Raw genomic sequence first — 21,141 nt, 5'->3', positions numbered from 1 at the left:
ACTGAATTTACTCTTTGTGTTTAGTGTACCATCAGAGTACTGAATTTACTCTTTGTGTTTAGTGTACCGTCAGAGTACTGAATTTACTCTTTGTGTTTAGTGTACCGTCAGTGTACTGAATTTACTCTGTGTTTAGTGTACCGTCAGAGTTCTGAATTTACTCTGTGTTTAGCGTACCATCAGAGTATTGAATTTACTCTCTTAAATGTATTATAATAATGATCGCAGTGTAATAGTACTGAATACAGTGTATTGGTACTGAATGCATAGTTATTGTTCTGACCACTGTGTATTGGTACTGAACGCAGTGTTATGGTTCTGAATGCAGTGCTACAATAGTCTCTTGGCCAGTAGGTGCTGATTGGTCATTATTCCTCCACCCACTCCCCACATTAATAAATAATGTGATGAAGGGGACCCAGTTCCTCCCTCAGGCGCTCTTCTGTTTTTGGTTTGATTGAACACAGTGCTGGAAACGCTGCAGTATGAGACTGGTGGTGTGTGAGAACCAGATGTTACTACTGCTGCCATCAGATCCTCACAGCAAATGTTCTAGCCTCCAGTGTGTGATCTCCACTGTAGAGTGGGGTAGTGTGAGAGCAGTGTGTGAGGTGCCATTCGGTGTGTATCAGTTTCTCTGTGTGTTTGAGGATGTGTCTGAAACTGCTGAAGCTGATTAGCATCAGGATGCTGGGTTTATGGATGGCCCCTGCTGTTTCCCACGAGTCTCGGCCTGTTCCTCGCTGAATTATTGATGAGCAAGACGTAGACAATCAGCAGCCGAGGACAGCGTCCCGTATCAGTAATCTGGACGTCTGTCCACCACACTAACACACGCTCGTGCTGTCTTCAGTCAGAGCGCTACTGGATCATCAAATACTCAACCGTCAGCTTTCTGCATAATTTAACGCCTGAGAAATGGATGTATGAATTGAACCAGATGTCTGGACACTGTCTAAAGTGTGTGACTGTGTGTGACTGGGTGAGTGTGTGAAACAGTCCACAGGTGTGAGTGACTGGGTGAATGTGTGAAACTGTCCACAGGTGTGAGTGTGCGAGTGACTGGGTGAGTGTGTGAAACAGTCCACAGGTGTGAGTGACTGGGTGAATGTGTGAAACTGTCCACAGGTGTGAGTGAGTGAGTGACTGGGTGAGTGTGTGAAGCTGTCCACAGGTGTGATTGTGTCATTGTGTGAGTGACTGGGTGAGTGTGTGAAACTGTCCACAGGTGTGATAATAGTTGAGTGACTGGGTCAGTGTGTGAGTGACAGGGTGAGTGTGTGAAACTGTCCACAGGTGTGAGTGTGTGATTATGTGAGTGTGTGATTGACTGAGTGAGTGTGTGAAATTGTCCACAGGTGTGTGTGTGAATGTGTGAGTGACTGGGTGAATGTGTGAAACTGTCCACACTTGTGAGTGTGTGATTAAATGAGTGACTGGGTGAGTGTGTGAAGCTGTCCACAGGTGTGAGTGTGTGACTGGGTGAGTGTGTGAAACTGTCCACAGGTGTGTGTGAGTGAGTGACTGGGTGAGTATGTGAGTGACTGGGTGAGTGTGTTAAACTGTCCACAGATGTGAGCATGTGACTGGGTGAGTGTGTGAAACTGTCCACAGGTGTGAGTGATAGGGTGAGTGTGTGAAAATATCCACAGGTGTGAGTGACTGGGTGAATGTGTGAAACTGTCCACAGGTGTGAGTGTGTGAGTGACTGGGTGAGTGTGTGAAACAGTCCACAGGTGTGAGTGACTGGGTGAATGTGTGAAACTGTCCACAGGTGTGAGTGAGTGAGTGACTGGGTGAGTGTGTGAAGCTGTCCACAGGTGTGATTGTGTCATTGTGTGAGTGACTGGGTGAGTGTGTGAAACTGTCCACAGGTGTGATAATAGTTGAGTGACTGGGTCAGTGTGTGAGTGACAGGGTGAGTGTGTGAAACTGTCCACAGGTGTGAGTGTGTGATTATGTGAGTGTGTGATTGACTGAGTGAGTGTGTGAAATTGTCCACAGGTGTGTGTGTGAATGTGTGAGTGACTGGGTGAATGTGTGAAACTGTCCACACTTGTGAGTGTGTGATTAAATGAGTGACTGGGTGAGTGTGTGAAGCTGTCCACAGGTGTGAGTGTGTGACTGGGTGAGTGTGTGAAACTGTCCACAGGTGTGTGTGAGTGAGTGACTGGGTGAGTATGTGAGTGACTGGGTGAGTGTGTTAAACTGTCCACAGATGTGAGCATGTGACTGGGTGAGTGTGTGAAACTGTCCACAGGTGTGAGTGATAGGGTGAGTGTGTGAAAATATCCACAGGTGTGACTGGGTGAGTGTGTGAGTGACTTGGTGAGTGTGAAAGTAACAGGGTGAGTGTGTGAAAATGTCCACAGGTGTGAGTGTGTGAGTGAATGGGTGAGTGTGTTTAACTGTCCACAGGTGTGAGTGACTGGGTGAGTGTGTAAAAATGTTCACAGGTGTGAGTGAGTGACTGGGTGAGTGTGTGAAACTGCCTACAAATGTGAGTGTGTGAATGAATGAATGTGTGAGTGACAGGGTGAGTGAGTGGGTGAGTGTGTAAAACTGTCCACAGATGTGAGGGCGAGTGACTGAATGAGTGTGTGAGTGAGTGTGTGACTGTGAGCTGAAGGTGACCTCTAGGCCAGTGCCGGTTTAATAACCGCAGCACTAGAGTGCGGTTCCTCTGAGATTTCCAATTATGGCTTAATTGCGATGATCCGAGATAAAGCTCTTGCGTGTCGTTCTCTCGCCGCTCTCGCATTTCTAGCTCATCCGGAACATTCCTTAAAACCCCCAGTGTCCACACAGCCATCACACACCAGAGAGGGGGCTTTAAAAACACGATAATCAAGAAACACCTTAAAATATCCAGACAGGTGTGACTCAACCTCATGTGTCCACTATCTGGCCACTGTATCGGAAAGCTCTACCCGCCCAAAGTACAGAAACATGCAAATCGGCCGATTATGTATTAATGCATATGTAAATGAGCTGAGCTGGACAGTGAGTGTCTCCTGTGACTCAGCAGTACATTGTGTCTGGACTCTGCTCTCACGCTGAGGTCTGCTTCCCTCAGAACTCCTCACCCCCAGGGGGCGAGGCTCAGAGCCAATACGCTGATCTTAATTAATCGCCCAAAGGTGGTCGGCCGAGAATACAGTGACATTCAGAAGGACGGGAGCCTGTGGACATGGCTGCCTTTAGTGAGCAGCACGGTATTGACTTTCCCTGTGTGCTCAGCTGACGAGGTGTGTGTGTGTGTGTTTGGGGTGGGACTACTGAAAATACAGCATTGTTCAGAGCTGCAAACCACAGATTCGGATTATGAATCAGACTTTGGGATGGAATTACAACACAGGTAAATGTGAGTAAGTGACTGGGTGAGTGTGTGAAACTGTCCACAGGTGTGAGTGTGTGAGTGAATGGGTGAGTGTGTTAGTGACTGGGTGAGTGTGTGAAACTATCCACTGGTGTGAGTGTGTGAGTGACTGGGTGAGTGTGTGAAACTGTCCACAGATTTGAGTGTGTTAGTGACTGGGTGAGTGTGTGAAACTACCCACTGGTGTGAGTGTGTTAGTGACTGGGTGAGTGTGTGAAACTATCCACTGGTGTGAGTGTGTTAGTGACTGGGTGAGTGGATGAAACTGTCCACTGGTGTGAGTGTGTTACTGAGTGGGTGAAACTATCCACTGGTGTGAGTGTGTTAGTGACTGGGTGAGTGGATGAAACTGTCCACTGGTATGAGTGTGTGAGTGACTGGGTGAGTTGATGAAAATGTCCACTGGTGTGAGTGTGTTACTGAGTGGGTGAAACTATCCACTGGTGTGAGTGTGTTAGTGACTGGGTGAGTGTGTGAAACTGTCCACAGATTTGAGTGTGTTAGTGACTGGGTGAGTGTGTGAAACTACCCACTGGTGTGAGTGTGTTAGTGACTGGGTGAGTGGATGAAACTGTCCACTGGTGTGAGTGTGTTACTGAGTGGGTGAGTGGGTGAAACTATCCACTGGTGTGAGTGTGTTAGTGACTGGGTGTGTGGATGAAACTATCCACTGGTGTGAGTGTGTTAATGACTGGGTGAAACTATCCACTGGTGTGAGTGTGTTAGTGACTGGGTGAGTGTGTGAAACTGTCCACTGGTGTGAGTGTGTTAGTGACTGGGTGAGTGGATGAAACTGTCCACTGGTGTGAGTGTGTGAGTGACTGGGTGAGTGGATGAAACTGTCCACTGGTGTGAGTGTGTTAGTGACTGGGTGAGTGCGTGAAACTGTCCACTGGTGTGAGTGTGTTAGTGACTGGGTGAGTGTGTGAAACTGTCCACTAGTGTGAGTGTGTTAGTGACTGGGTGAGTGTGTGAAACTGTCCACTGGTGTGAGTGTGTGAGTGAATGGGTGAGTGTGTGAGTGACTGGGTGAGTGTGTGAAACTGTCCACTGGTGTGAGTGTGTTCGTGACTGGGTGAGTGTGTGAAACTGTCCACTGGTGTGAGTGTGTGAAGGACTGGGTGAGTGTGTGAAAATGTCCACTGGTGTGAGTGTGTTAGTGACTGGGTGAATGTGTGAAACTATCCACTGGTGTGAGTGTGTTAGTGACTGGGTGAGTGGATGAAACTGTCCACTGGTATGAGTGTGTTACTGAGTGGGTGAAACTATCCACTGGTGTGAGTATGTTAGTGACTGGATGAAACTATCCACTGGTGTGAGTGTGTTAGTGACTGGGTGAGTGTGTGAAACTGTCCACTGGTGTGAGTGAGTTAGTGACTGGGTGAGTGGATGAAACTGTCCACTGGTGTGAGTGTGTTAGTGACTGGGTGAGTGTATGAAACTATCCACTGGTGTGAGTGTGTTAGTGACTGGGTGAGTGCGTGAAACTGTCCACTGGTGTGACTGTGTTAGTGACTGGGTGAGTGGATGAAACTATCCACTGGTGTGAGTGTGTTAGTGACTGGGTGAGTGGGTGAAACTGTCCACTGGTGTGAGTGTGTGAGTGACTGGGTGAGTGTGTGAAACTGTCCACAGATGTGAGTGTGTTAGTGACTGGGTGAGTGTGTGAAACTGTCCACTGGTGTGAGTGTGTTAGTGAGTGGGTGAAACTATCCACTGGTGTGAGTGTGTTAGTGACTGGGTGAGTGTGTGAAACTATCCACTGGTGTGAGTGTGTTAGTGACTGGGTAAGTGGATGAAACTGTCCACTGGTGTGAGTGTGTTAGTGGCTGGGTGAGTGGGTGAAACTATCCACTAGTGTGAGTGTGTTAGTGACTGGGTGAGTGGATGAAACTGTCCACTGGTGTGAGTGTGTGAAACTGTCCACTGGTGTGAGTGTGTTAGTGACTGGGTGAGTGTGTGAAACTATCCACTGGTGTGAGTGTGTGAAACTGTCTACTGGTGTGAGTGTGTTAGTGGCTGGGTGAGTGGATGAAACTGTCCACTGGTGTGAGTGTGTTAGTGAGTGGGTGAGTGGGTGAAACTATCCACTGGTGTGAGTGTGTTAGTGACTGGGTGAGTGGATGAAACTGTCCACTGGTGTGAGTGTGTTAGTGACTAGGTGAGTGGGTGAAACTATCCACTTGTGTGAGTGTGTGAAACTGTCCACAGACTTGAGTGTGTTAGTGACTGGGTGAGTGTGTGAAACTACCCACTGGTGTGAGTGTGTTAGTGACTGGGTGAGTGTGTGAAACTATCCACTGGTGTGAGTGTGTTACTGAGTGGGTGAGTGGGTGAAACTATCCACTGGTGTGAGTATGATAGTGACTGGGTGAGTGGATGAAACTATCCACTGGTGTGAGTGTGTTAATGACTGGGTGGCTGGGTGAAACTATCCACTGGTGTGAGTGTGTTAGTGACTGGGTGAGTGTGTGAAACTGTCCACTGGTGTGAGTGTGTTAGTGACTGGGTGAGTGGATGAAACTGTCCACTGGTGTGAGTGTGTTAGTGACTGGGTGAGTGCGTGAAACTGTCCACTGGTGTGAGTGTGTTAGTGACTGGGTGAGTGGGTGAAACTATCCACTAGTGTGAGTGTGTTAGTGACTGGGTGAGTGTGTGAAACTTTCAACTGGTGTGAGTGTGTGAGTGAATGGGTGAGTGTGTGAGTGACTGGGTGAGTGTGTGAAACTGTCCACTGGTGTGTGTGTGTTAGTGACTGGGTAAGTGGATGAAACTGTCCACTGGTGTGAGTGTGTTAGTGACTGGGTGAGTGGGTGAAACTATCCACTAGTGTGAGTGTGTTAGTGACTGGGTGAGTGGATGAAACTGTCCACTGGTGTGAGTGACTGGGTGAGTGTGTGAAACTGTCCACTGCTGTGAGTGTGTTAGTGACTGGGTGAGTGTGTGAAACTATCCACTGGTGTGAGTGACTGGGTGAGTGTGTGAAACTGTCCACAGATTTGAGTGTGTTAGTCACTGGGTGAGTGTGTGAAACTGTCCACTGGTGAGTGTTTGAGTGACTAGGTGAGTGGATGAAACTGTCCACTGGTGTGAGTGTGTTAGTGACTGGGTGAGTGGATGAAACTGTCCACTGGTGTGGGTGTGTTACTGAGTGGGTGAGTGGGTGAAACTATCCACTGGTGTGAGTGTGTTAGTGACTGGGTGAGTGGATGAAACTATCCACTGGTGTGAGTGTGTTAATGACTGGGTGGCTGGGTGAAACTATCCACCTGTGTGAGTGTGTTAGTGACTGGGTGAGTGTGTGAAACTGTCCACTGGTGTGAGTGTGTTAGTGACTAGGTGAGTGGGTGAAACTATCCACTGGTGTGAGTGTGTTAGTGACTGGGTGAGTGGATGAAACTGTCCACAGACTTGAGTGTGTTAGTGACTGGGTGAGTGTGTGAAACTACCCACTGGTGTGAGTGTGTTAGTGACTGGGTGAGTGGATGAACCTGTCCACTGGTGTGAGTGTGTTACTGAGTGGGTGAGTGGGTGAAACTATCCACTGGTGTGAGTGTGTTAGTGACTGGGTGAGTGGGTGAAACTATCCACTTGTGTGAGTGTGTTAGTGACTGGGTGAGTGTGTGAAACTGTCCACTGGTGTGAGTGTGTGAGTGAATGGGTGAGTGTGTTAGTGACTGGATGAGTGGGTGAAACTATCCACTGGTGTGAGTGTGTTAGTGACTGGGTGAAACTGTCCACTGGTGTGAGTGTGTTAGTGACTGGGTGAGTGTGTGAAACTATCCACTGGTGTGAGTGTGTTACTGAGTGGGTGAGTGGGTGAAACTATCCACTGGTGTGAGTGTGTTAGTGACTGGGTGAAACTGTCCACTGGTGTGAGTGTGTTAGTGACCGGGTGAGTGGATGAAACTATCCACTGGTGTGAGTGTGTTAGTGACTGGGTGAGTGGATGAAACTGTCCACTGGTGTGAGTGTGTTAGTGACTGGGTGAGTGCGTGACTGACTGGGTAAGTGTTTGAGTGTTTGAGTGTCCACAGGTGTGAGTGACTATGTGAGTGTGTGAGTGACTTGGTGAGTGTTTGAAACTGTCCACAGGTGTGAGTGTGTGAGTGACTGGGTGAGTGTTTGAAACTGTCCACAGGTGTAAGTGTGTGAGTGACTGGGTGAGTGTGTGAGTTCACCCAGTGATTCTAGCTAGGCCCAGGACCCACAGTCACTAATTTGAATGAAGCAGTTATGATCAATGATTGAATGAGTGAATGAATGAATTAACTTAAGGCTGCTTAGTCTTTTTGCATAGGACTTGCTCTGTATCACGCTACACATACACCTCTAACACATGTAGCCTCTGTGGCCACTTTTTATGAAACCTGATATGTAAATCAGACACCTTGAGTGACCAAGGCCTGCGCTTCTTTCCGTTCCTCTGCTGAGTCCTGACAGTGAAACCTGTTCTTCACCAGGTTCTCCTGTCTCTCACCATGAATAATGAAGTGTATTTAGCTTCACAGTTAGCCTACCACAGCATGCTACAGACAGACAGAACCCTTGTTTGGGGCTGTAGTATGGACAGACAGAACCCTTGTTTGGGGGTGTAGTACGGACAGACAGAACCCTTGTTTAGGGCTGAAGTACGGACAGACAGAAACCTTGTTTGGAAGTGTAGTACAGACAGACAAAACCCTTGTTTGGGGTGTAGTATGGACAGACAAAACCCTTGTTTGGGGTGTAGTATGGACCGATAGAATGCTTGTTTGGGGGTGTGGTACGGACAGAGAGAACCCTTGTTTGGGGGTGTAGTATGGACAGACAGAACCCTTGTTTGGGGGTGTAGTACAGACAGACAAAACCCTTGTTTGGGGTGTAGTATGGACAGACAAAACCCTTGTTTGGGGTGTAGTATGGACAGACAAAACCCTTGTTTGGGGTGTAGTATGGACAGACAGAACCCTTGTTTGGGGCTGTAGTACGGACAGAGAGAACCCTTGTTTGGGGGTGTAGTATGGACAGACAGAACCCTTGTTTGGGGGTGTAGTACAGACAGACAGAACCCTTGTTTGGGGGTGTAGTATGGACAGGCAGAACCCTTGTTTGGGGTGTAGTATGCACCGACAGAATCCTTGTTTGGGGTGTAGTATGCACCGACAGAATCCTTGTTTGGGGGTGTAGTATGGACAGACAGAACCCTTGTTTTGGGGTGTAGTACGGACCGACATAATCCTTGTTTGGGGCTGTAGTACGGACAGACAGAACCCTTGTTTGGGGCTGTAGTACGGACAGACAGAACCCTTGTTTGGGGGTGTAGTATGGACAGACAGATAATGTAGCAGAGTTGTCTGTAGCAGAGTTGGTCTCTGCTCCTGTCCTCGTGCGGTAGCCACACCTGTGACGGGTGGTGGCGAGGTGTGATGTGAGCGTGAGACGAGTTGGACGAGGACACGATGAGAGTGAAATAACATCCCGGTGACAACTCTGAAGAAGGTTGTGGTTCTATTCCCGTCCACCCTTTTCCTCCGATTTGTTCCTGAGTTTGAAAGCGGTTTATTAAAACCCAGCGTGCGTCTGATATCTCACATCAAAGCAGATTGTTTCTCCAGACGCTCCTCCATTGTTCTGGAGCTTCAAAGATTTGTCACAGTCAACGATCAGGAAGCAGACGCTCAGATCTACAGCTCTGATCTTCCAACGAATGGTAAAAATAGATATCGATAGATCTCTGTGTCAAACCCCAGAGGCTTCAGTTAAAATCACGGAGGGGACGCAGAGTTTAAGGCTGAGATACTCTCAGCGGCTGCTTTTTGAGTCATCCGTACACAGGTTCTCCAGTTCCGCTAACTTAGTTTGGTCTGTTCTTCCATTATTACGCGGCCTATCACTGTTTACAACGCCCAGGAGTTGAAAAAACCAAAAACAAAGTTTCTCAGTCAGACACGTTAGGCTTACATTTTGGCAAAGACAGAGAGAGTCCAGAGACAAACTACAAACTACAGTCGTTTTTCTCCTCAAACACACCATTACACCTTTATAGAAAGTGGAGCTTCTGAATGTAAACCGACCAGAGAAAACTGCAGTTCCCCACAGTCGTAGAGAGGTATAGTAAGGGTGAGGATCTGGAGCGGAGCCGGTGGGGTGTCTTTGGGCTGAGTCATTGTGAAACATGACGTTCAGACAGAAGCCAGGCAACGGCAGCCTCAGCCTGTCATATTAAAGCCCGTCTGTCATCTGATACACTCCAGACACACTCACACACACACACAGGCCCGCACGCAACGGTCTTCCTTCAGGGGATCTGCCGTTCCTGCTGTCCACTTTCACACTGGCTAATTTCCTGTGGTCAGCTCTTTTCTCTCAGCCCAGGTTCAGCAAATAAAACCGCAGCCGTTTCACATTGAGTTGGGTCTGCCTTCCTGACCTCGACCGGACGCTTGTCTCACACACACACACACACACAACACTGTGTCAAAGACAGAAACCACACTTTCTTCTCTTTGTTGTCTCTCAAAAAAAGGCCCTTAAAGGCAACATAGACAATTCTGGAGGAACACTGTCCCCACCCTTTTACTGACACACACTGGCCACTTTATCAGAAACATCCCCCCTCTACTGACACTCACTGGCCACTTTATCAGAAACACCCTCCTCTAATGACACTCACTGGCCACTTTATCAGAAACACCCCCCTCTACTGACACACACTGGCCACTTTATCAGAAACATCCCCCCTCTACTGACACTCACTGGCCACTTTATCAGAAACACCCTCCTCTAATGACACTCACTGGCCACTTTATCAGAAACACCCCCCCTCTACTGACACACACTGGCCACTTTATCAGAAACACCCCCCTTCTACTGACACTCACTGGCCACTTTATCAGAAACACCCCCCCTCTACTGACACACACTGGCCACTTTATCAGAAACACCCTCCTCTAATGACACTCACTGGCCACTTTATCAGAAACACCCCCCTCTACTGACACTCACTGGCCACTTTATCAGAAACATCCCCCCTCTACTGACACTCACTGGCCACTTTATCAGAAACACCCTCCTCTAATGACACTCACTGGCCACTTTATCAGAAACACCCCCCTCTACTGACACACACTGGCCACTTTATCAGAAACATCCCCCCTCTACTGACACTCACTGGCCACTTTATCAGAAACACCCTCCTCTAATGACACTCACTGGCCACTTTATCAGAAACACCCCCCCTCTACTGACACACACTGGCCACTTTATCAGAAACACCCCCCTTCTACTGACACTCACTGGCCACTTTATCAGAAACACCCCCCCTCTACTGACACACACTGGCCACTTTATCAGAAACACCCTCCTCTAATGACACTCACTGGCCACTTTATCAGAAACACCCCCCTCTACTGACACTCACTGGCCACTTTATCAGAAACACCCCCCTTCTACTGACACTCACTGGCCACTTTATCAGAAACACCCCCCTTCTACTGACACACACTGGCCACTTTATCAGAAACACCCTCCTCTACTGACACACACTGGCCACTTTATCAGAAACATCCCCCCTCTACTGACACTCACTGGCCACTTTATCAGAAACACCCTCCTCTAATGACACTCACTGGCCACTTTATCAGAAACACCCCCCCATCTACTGACACTCACTGGCCACTTTATCAGAAACACCCCCCTCTACTAACACTCACTGGCCACTTTATTAGAAACACCCCCCCTCTACTGACATACACTGGCCACTTTATCAGAAACATCCCCCCTCTACTGACACTCACTGGCCACTTTATCAGAAACAACCCCCTCTACTGACACTCACTGGCCACTTTATCAGAAACACCCCCCTCTACTGACACTCACTGGCCACTTTATCAGAAACACCCCCCCTTCTACTGACACTCACTGGCCACTTTATCAGAAACACTGCCCTCTACTGACACTCACTGGCCACTTTATTAGAAACACCCCTTCCTCTACTGACACACACTGGCCACTTTATCAGAAACATCCCCCCTCTACTGACACTCACTGGCCACTTTATCAGAAACACCCTCCTCTAATGACACACACTGGCCACTTTATCAGAAACATCCCCCCTCTACTGACACACACTGGCCACTTTATCAGAAACACCCTCTTCTAATGACACTCACTGGCCACTTTATCAGAAACACCCCCCACCTCTACTGACACTAACTGGCCACTTTATTAGAAACACCCCTTCCTCTACTGACACACACTGGCCACTTTATCAGAAACATCCCCCCTCTACTGACACTCACTGGCCACTTTATCAGAAACACCCTCCTCTAATGACACACACTGGCCACTTTATCAGAAACATCCCCCCTCTACTGACACACACTGGCCACTTTATCAGAAACACCCCCCTTCTACTGACACTCACTGGCCACTTTATCGGAAACACCCCCCCTTCTACTGACACTCACTGGCCACTTTAACAGAAACACCCCCCTTCTACTGACACTCACTGGCCACTTTATCAGAAACACCCTCCTCTAATGACACTCACTGGCCACTTTATCAGAAACACCCCCCTTCTACTGACACTCACTGGCCACTTTATCAGAAACACCCCCCTTCTACTGACACTCACTGGCCACTTTATCAGAAACACCCTCCTCTAGTGACACTTACTGGCCACTTTATCAGAGACACCCCCCTTCTACTGACACTCACTGGCCACTTTATCAGAAACACCCCCCACCCCGTCTGGGTTTTTAATCCACATCTCTCAAACACACACACACACTCTGGGCTTTGTCCTCTTTCCAATCAGCTGGGGGCTGGGGTGGTCTTCTTCGCTGGGGGCTGGTTGCCATGGTTACGAAGGTTGAAAGGGTGAAGCAGGAGCCTTTTCTTTATACTTTTTCTGTTTCTCTTTTTTCTTCTCCTTCCCTCGGCACAGATTGCCGTCTGAGGATGACGCAACCACACACACACACACACACACACAAAACCTGCCAGGATAACCGATGACATCATCAGCATTCTGCTCTGTTGAATCGATCCAGATTAAAAAGGGGGGGGGGTAAAAAGAGAGAGAGAGAAAGAGAGAGAGAGAGGGGGGGGGCAAGAAATGGAGAGAGTAGGGAGAAGATGAGGATAGAGAGAGAGAAAGAAGGAAGGGATAGATGAAGAGGGGGGTAGAGAGAGTGTAAGAAAGGAAGAGAGGTGGGGGGGGTGGAAAGAGTAGGGAGAAGAGAGAGAACAGATTACTGAGTGTTAATCTTCTCTACAGAATACTCTGCTGGAATCGTCCCCCTTCATTTGCAGTAACTGCCCCTACTCTTCTGGGACAGCCTTACGCTAGGACCATGGCTGTGAGAATTTGATGGCTTTCAGCCACTCTGTGATGTCGGGTGCTGACACTGGAGGATTAGTCTGGATCACACGCACCATCCCAGCAGGCCCTGGAGATGTAAATGAGTGGGTGTCTGGATACTTTTGGACAAATAGGATAGATACATAGGTAAAGAGGCTTTATTTCACTGAGTATCACTATAATAAGTTGGTATTAAACTGGACACTGACATTCTCATTGCAAAATGTGTGTGTGAGTCTACCGAGTGTGTGTGTGTGTGTGCGCCAGTCTACTGAATGTGTGTGTGAGTCTACTGAATGTGTGTGTGTATGTGTGTGAGTCTACTGAATGTGTGTGTGTGTATGCGCCAGTCTAATGAATGTGTGTGTAAGTCTACTGAATGTGTGTGTGTGTGTGTGTGTGAATCTACTGAATGTGTGTGTGTTTGCGAGTCTACTGAGTGTGTGTGTGAGTCTACTGAATGTGTGTGTGTGTGTAAATTCGTTTTGGCTCAGTGTGTTCTGTCACTGAGCATCGATCTGTTTCCCTCCTCTAGAGCGGTTTTACAGAGCCATCAATCACTGCCTTAAGTCCCGCCCCCTGACAGCACTAGGCCTTTATCAGTCAGTGCTAAGCCCCGCCCCCTTACAGCACCAGGCTTTTATCAGTCAGCACTAAGCCTCGCCCCCTTACAGCACCAAGCCTTTATCAGTCAGCACTAATCTCGGCAAAGCAACACACACACACATAATATATACACACATATTCAGTACACACACAAATTATACATACACACATTCAGGATACCCACACACACATTAAGAGCGCGCACACACACACACACTCATTGAACTGTTATAAACCCATTTAACTTGAAGCCTGTGTAGATGTGTATGAGGCAGAGGTTGTGAAGGATGTGAAATAATTCTGCAGTCTGTATTTCCCCCTGTGCCCCGCCCGGTGTTTGCTAACGCTGGGCTTAACCTAATGGGATGTTCCTTCACGCCGGCTGACGTTCAACACATCCCAGATGTGGATTACAGGCCGGATATTTACACATGTTTATGTTCACACACCACCTACAGTGCTATGAGACCCTCGGGGTGGACCCTCCTCTTCCTAATATAGATGAGCTTCAGGGCTCCTTCTGCAATGGAGCTAACACAGACTGAAGCATGATGTTAAGTTGGATTATAATCGGGAGATCTAGTCGGGCCAAGTCTGTGCTCGTTTGCTGTAGTCTGCAGACTCTGGAGCAGCCTTGGGTGTCAGTCAATCCAGATTAACCCAGACTAACCCAGACTAACACAGATTAACCCAGACTAATGCAGACTAACACTGATTAACCCAGATTAACCCAGACTAACCCAGACTAATCCAGTCTAACCCAGACTAACACAGATTAACCCAGTCTAACGCAGACTAACACAGATTAACCCAGACTAATCCAGATTAACACAGATTAACCCAGACTAATCCAGATTAACCCAGACTAATCCAGTCTAATCCAGATTAACCCAGACTAATCCAGATTAACCCAGTCTAACCCAGTATAAGCCAGACTAATCCAGGCTAAACCAGACTAACCCAAACTAGTGTAGAAGTTTAGAAACTCACTCAGTCCTGTTCAGGAATTGCTCCAAACAAAACGAGGCGCTGTTGAGTGTTTTGTGTTAAAGGCACTTTGTTTCTGTTTGATACTCTTTACCACCAGGGTCTCAGGCCAGGACCCCCAGACTCAGGCCAGAACACCCAGACCCAGGCCAGGACACTAATACTTAGGCCAGGACCCCCAAACCCAGGCCAGGACACTAATACTTAGGCCAGGACCCACAGTCTCAAGCCTGGACACTAATGCTCAGGCCAGGACATTAATACTCAGGCCAGAATCCCCAGTCTCAAGCCTCGACACTAATACTCAAGCCAAGACACTAATACTCAGGCCAGGACCCAAGGACTCAGGCCAGGACACTAATACTCAGGCCAGAACACCCAGACCCAGGCCAGGACCCCCAGATCCAGGCCAGGACACTAATACTTAGGCAAGGACCCACAGTTTCAAGCCTAGACACTAATAATCAGGCCAGGACACTAATACTCAGGCTGGGACCCCCAGTCTCAAATCTGGACACTAATACTCAGGCCAGGACCCCCCAGTCTCAAGCCTGGACACTAATACTCAGGCCAGGACCCCCCAGTCTCAAGCCTGGACATTAATACTCAGGGCAGGATGCCCAGTCTCAAGCCTGGACATTAATACTCAGGCCAGGACACTAATAATCAGGCCGGGACCCCCAGTCTCAAATCTGGACACGAATACTCAGGCCAGGACTCCCAGTCTCATGCCAGGACCCCCAGTCTCATGCTAGGACACTAATACTCAGGCCAGGACCCCCAGTCTCATGCTAGGACACTAATACTCAGGCCAGGACCCCCAGTCTCATGCTAGGACACTAATACTCAGGCCAGGACATTAATACTCAGGCCGGGACCCCCAGTCTCAAATCTGGACCCTAATATTCAGGCCAGGAACCCAAGGCTCAGGCCAGAACCCCCAGACCCAGGCCAGGACACTAATACTCAGGCCAGGACTGCCAGCAATTGCAGCTGTGTCCTAGTCCCACTTTGTGTTTCTGACTTTCCCTGCGTCTGCATCTCCCTGATGTGTCTGGCTATGCTTGGAATGTGTTTTTGCATGGAGCTGCTTTTATAGGGGCTTTGATTCGGAATGATAAATCTCTAGCTACTAATCCTCCCTCTCTCTCTCTCTCTCTCTCTCTGTCCCCAGCTCTAATAATAGCCTGCAGTATTTACTGTGATCCACTGCAGTGTAAACTCAGGGAGAAGTTTACTGGGCTCTCTGTGGCGCCGCGAGAAAGCTGGAACAAACCGGGGCTATTTTTTATTCATGTCCAGTGCGGGTCCGTCCACGCGACTCCTTTTCTTTTAAACACCAGCCGCTGAATAATTCATGAGCCTGAACCCCGCCGTGTGCTGTACTTAGTGGCAGTGGAAGGTAAACTCCTCACACCTCACGATGAAGTCAGGGCTGAGTAAAACCCATTTTCATTGGCCATTCGTCCTCGCTGTGAAAGGCCCAATTGAAGAAAGGGGTCAGGGAGCCGTCAGGAAGTGGCATAAAAACCGTGGGCCGGGACATGGTGTTCCGCTGTGGCGCCCCCTTTTGGACGTTTAGACTGTGCAGTGATCTGACTGTGTGTGTGTGCTCGGTGAGGTGTATGATTTTTGAATGGTTCTTGAGCTGCTGTTCCACTTTTTGCCCACTGGAGGCGCACTTGCCCCAGATACCAGAGCTCTCTCTCTGCTGCATATATCTCTCCAGTGTTAGTAAATGGAATCAGACGTCTTCTGATAAAACATGGTGTTTCCTCTCCAGAATTGTCCTCCCCCTGTAAGAAGAAGATCACATGGACTGATGATGATGAAGAATATTATAATGATGATGATGATGCTTTAAGAGCCGGACGTCTGGTTCTGGCCAATCACCACCATTGTCCACTGTTCCAACCCCTATTTCCCTTCCACACACTTCACCCCTGAAAGACGCTGTTGGATGTTCCTCTGTAAAATAATAGCCTTGGCTGATGTAGATGTCCCGTGATGTAATTTCTAGAAGGTTCAATGGGCTCCTGCTCTTTTTGGAGAGCTTACAGTATAAAACCATGACCAGTCTTCCAGCAGCAGGGGGCAGAATAATCCTCCTCCTGAGAACACAAAGGGATTCCACTCTCCTGTCTCTCTCTGTGCTGATAGGGAAGTCTTCAGAGGCGTATCAGTAGCCTGCCCTTTTCCTTTTTCAGGGATTAAAGCTCCATGTGTTAAAGGCTGACTGGATCATGTTTATTAATTGACACCACAGTGTGAAGCTAAGCGTGGACAGAGCTTTCTGTTTCCCTCAGATCTGAAGGAAAGCAAGGGCAGGAAATGTCCAGCTTATGGGATGAATTATAACATTTGTATTTTACACAATGCTGTAAAATGTAACATCAGAATCAGTGTCTAATTTTTAGAAATGAACACATCACACAACTATTACTGAAAATAACAATGTGTAAAGCAGTAGTAGTAGTAGTAGTAGTAGGAAGAGGAGGAGGAGCAGCAGCAGTAGCAGTACAAGCAGCAGTAGTAATAGTAGCAGTACTAGGTGTAGCATCTGTAGCAGGAGGAGTAATAGCTGTAGCTGTAGCAGTAGAAACGGTAGCAGTAGAAACAGTAGCAGTAGCTGTAGCAGTAGAAACAGTAGAAACGGTAGCAGTAGAAACAGTAGCAGGAGCTGTAGCAGTAGAAACAGTGGCAGTAGAAACGGTAGCAGTAGAAATGGTAGCTGTAGCTGTAGCAGTAGAAACAGTAGCTGTAGCTGTAGCAGTAGAAACAATAGCAGTAGAAACGATAGCAGTAGAAACGGTAGCAGTAGCTTTAGCAGTAGAAACGGTAGCAGTAGAAACGGTAGCAGTAGAAACGGTAGCAGTAGCTGTAGCTGTAGCTGTAGCAGTAGAAACGGTAGCAGTAGAAACGGTAGCAGTAGAAACATTAGCAGTAGCTGTAGCAGTAGAAACAATAGCTGTAGCAGTAGAAGCAGTAGCTGTAGCAGTAGAAGCAGTAACTGTAGCAGTAGAAGCAGTAGCTGTAGCAGTAGAAACGGTAGCAGTAGAAACAGTAGCAGTAGAAACGGTAGCAGTAGAAACATTAGCAGTAGCTGTAGCAGTAGAAGCAGTAGCTGTAGCAGTAGAAGCAGTAACTGTAGCAGTAGAAGCGGTAGCTGTAGCAGTAAAAACAGTAGCAGTAGCTGTAGCAGTAGAAACGGTAGCTGTAGCAGTAGAAACAGTAGAAACGGTAGCAGTAGAAACAGTAGCAGGAGCTGTAGCAGTAGAAACAGTAGCAGTAGAAACGGTAGCAGTAGAAATGGTAGCTGTAGCTGTAGCAGTAGAAACAGTAGCTGTAGCTGTAGCAGTAGAAACGGTAGCAGTAGAAACAATAGCAGTAGAAACGATAGCAGTAGAAACGATAGCAGTAGAAACGGTAGCAGTAGCTTTAGCAGTAGAAACGGTAGCAGTAGAAACGGTAGCAGTAGCTGTAGCTGTAGCAGTAGCTGTAGCTGTAGCAGTAGAAACGGTAGCAGTAGAAACGGTAGCAGTAGAAACGGTAGCAGTAGCTGTAGCAGTAGAAGCAGTAGCTGTAGCAGTAGAAGCAGTAACTGTAGCAGTAGAAGCAGTAGCTGTAGCAGTAGAAACGGTAGCAGTAGAAACGGTAGCAGTAGAAACATTAGCAGTAGCTGTAGCAGTAGAAGCAGTAGCTGTAGCAGTAGAAGCAGTAACTGTAGCAGTAGCTGTAGCTGTAGCAGTAGAAACGGTAGCAGTAGAAACGGTAGCAGTAGAAACATTAGCAGTAGCTGTAGCAGTAGAAGCAGTAGCTGTAGCAGTAGAAGCAGTAACTGTAGCAGTAGAAGCAGTAGCTGTAGCAGTAGAAACGGTAGCAGTAGAAACAGTAGCAGTAGAAACGGTAGCAGTAGAAACGGTAACAGTAGAAACATTAGCAGTAGCTGTAGCAGTAGAAGCAGTAGCTGTAGCAGTAGAAGCAGTAACTGTAGCAGTAGAAACGGTAGCAGTAGAAACAGTAGCAGTAGAAACGGTAGCAGTAGAAACATTAGCAGTAGCTGTAGCAGTAGAAGCAGTAGCTGTAGCAGTAGAAGCAGTAACAGTAGCAGTAGAAGCAGTATCTGTAGCAGTAGAAGCGGTAGCTGTAGCAGTAGAAACAGTAGCAGTAGCTGTAGCAGTAGAAACGGTAGCTGTAGCAGTAGAAACAGTAGCAGTATCTGTAGCAGTAGAAACAGTAGCAGTAGCTGTAGCAGTAGAAACAGTAGAAACGGTAGCAGTAGAAACAGTAGCAGTAGCTGTAGCAGTAGAAACAGTAGAAACAGTAGCAGTAGAAACTGTAGCAGTAGAAACAGTAGAAACGGTAGCAGTAGAAACAGTAGCTGTAGCTGTAGCAGTAGAAACAGTAGCAGTAGAAACGGTAGCAGTAGAAATGGTAGCTGTAGCTGTAGCAGTAGAAATGGTAGCTGTAGCTGTAGCAGTAGAAACAGTAGCTGTAGCTGTAGCAGTAGAAACGGTAGCAGTAGAAACAATAGCAGTAGAAACAATAGCAGTAGAAACGATAGCAGTAGAAACAGTAGCAGTAGAAACGGTAGCAGTAGCTGTAGCAGTAGAAACGGTAGCAGTAGAAACAGTAGCAGTAGAAACGGTAGCAGTAGCTGTAGCTGTAGCAGTAGAAACGGTAGCAGTAGAAACGGTAGCAGTAGAAACATTAGCAGTAGCTGTAGCAGTAGAAGCAGTAGCTGTAGCAGTAGAAGCAGTAACTGTAGCAGTAGAAGCAGTAGCTGTAGCAGTAGAAACAGTAGCAGTAGCTGTAGCAGTAGAAACGGTAGCTGTAGCAGTAGAAACAGTAGCAGTAGCTGTAGCAGTAGAAACAGTAGCAGTAGCTGTAGCAGTAGAAACGGTAGCTGTAGCAGTAGAAACAGTAGCAGTATCTGTAGCAGTAGAAACAGTAGCAGTAGCTGTAGCAGTAGAAGCAGTAACTGTAGCAGTAGAAGCAGTAGCTGTAGCAGTAGAAACGGTAGCAGTAGAAACAGTAGCAGTAGAAACGGTAGCAGTAGAAACGGTAACAGTAGAAACATTAGCAGTAGCTGTAGCAGTAGAAGCAGTAGCTGTAGCAGTAGAAGCAGTAACTGTAGCAGTAGAAACGGTAGCAGTAGAAACAGTAGCAGTAGAAACGGTAGCAGTAGAAACATTAGCAGTAGCTGTAGCAGTAGAAGCAGTAGCTGTAGCAGTAGAAGCAGTAACAGTAGCAGTAGAAGCAGTATCTGTAGCAGTAGAAGCGGTAGCTGTAGCAGTAGAAACAGTAGCAGTAGAAACGGTAGCTGTAGCAGTAGAAACAGTAGCAGTATCTGTAGCAGTAGAAACAGTAGCAGTAGCTGTAGCAGTAGAAACAGTAGAAACGGTAGCAGTAGAAACAGTAGCAGTAGCTGTAGCAGTAGAAACAGTAGAAACAGTAGCAGTAGAAACTGTAGCAGTAGAAACAGTAGAAACGGTAGCAGTAGAAACAGTAGCTGTAGCTGTAGCAGTAGAAACAGTAGCAGTAGAAACGGTAGCAGTAGAAATGGTAGCTGTAGCTGTAGCAGTAGAAATGGTAGCTGTAGCTGTAGCAGTAGAAACAGTAGCTGTAGCTGTAGCAGTAGAAACGGTAGCAGTAGAAACAATAGCAGTAGAAACGATAGCAGTAGAAACAGTAGCAGTAGAAACGGTAGCAGTAGCTGTAGCAGTAGAAACGGTAGCAGTAGAAACGGTAGCAGTAGCTGTAGCTGTAGCAGTAGAAACGGTAGCAGTAGAAACGGTAGCAGTAGAAACATTAGCAGTAGCTGTAGCAGTAGAAGCAGTAGCTGTAGCAGTAGAAGCAGTAACTGTAGCAGTAGAAGCAGTAGCTGTAGCAGTAGAAACAGTAGCAGTAGCTGTAGCAGTAGAAACGGTAGCTGTAGCAGTAGAAACAGTAGCAGTAGCTGTAGCAGTAGAAACAGTAGCAGTAGCTGTAGCAGTAGAAACGGTAGCTGTAGCAGTAGAAACAGTAGCAGTATCTGTAGCAGTAGAAACAGTAGCAGTAGCTGTAGCAGTAGAAACAGTAGCAGTAGAAGTAGCTTCAAAGGATCTGTTGATTTCTCCACAGATTCTCTTTCTTGTTATTAAACAGCCATTTACTGACACCTAGTGGCCTGATGTGTCCTGGATTCTGTAACTAAAGCCTTCACATATATGGCTGCTCACATGTGGGGGACCCACTCTATGGAGCATAAACCAGTTCATTCAAGGACTACAACACAATTAGAAATCTTGCACTGTATTGTGTAAGATTGCTATTGTCCGGTGGCAGAAACGATGGATTCCACCTTTAATGGAGTGTTACTGCTAGGTTTGAAGGAGCAGACACTGATACAGCTGGACTGGGCTCTAGTGCGGTTCTCCTAGGGTTCTGCTCAGAGGAAGACGAGGCTGTTGAAGGCAGTCAGATGCTGAGGATGTGTGTTAAAGTGCAGGCATGCGGCAGTGATGCGGTGTGTGGTGTCTCTGAGATTGCGCTTTATCGACTGGGAGATGAGAACACAAAGCCTCTGGGACTGGAAAGACCCTCAGATGTTGTTGTGCCCCCCCCCACCCCCTTTCAGATTCTCACCTTCGTGTTACAACCCACTGCGTAATGCACCGTGCATTAATATTTAATATTTTACATGCTGTGTTTCAGTGAGACATGCGAGAGAAGGTGCTGTGAGCTTGTTAGCAGCTTTGTAAACGATAGACTAACTGGCCACTTTCTTGGAAACACCTAGAGTCCACTGAGGGGGTGTGTGGAGTGGGAGAGTGTGTATGGA

At 47.6% G+C, this 21,141-nt stretch overlaps 1 protein-coding gene across 2 annotated transcripts in view; it reads left to right on the top strand.

Moving 5' to 3' along the window:
- dpp6b (dipeptidyl-peptidase 6b) overlaps positions 1–21,141 on the top strand; it is a 109,215-nt gene that overhangs the window by 24,934 nt on the left and 63,140 nt on the right. The gene's annotated exons all lie outside the window — the stretch shown is intronic.

The sequence above is a fragment of the Hoplias malabaricus genome, chromosome 9 (assembly GCF_029633855.1).
Source record: "Hoplias malabaricus isolate fHopMal1 chromosome 9, fHopMal1.hap1, whole genome shotgun sequence".
NCBI lineage: Eukaryota > Metazoa > Chordata > Actinopteri > Characiformes > Erythrinidae > Hoplias > Hoplias malabaricus.
The sequence above is the reverse complement of the archived record's forward strand: the minus strand, read 5'-3'. Positions and strand labels throughout refer to the sequence as shown.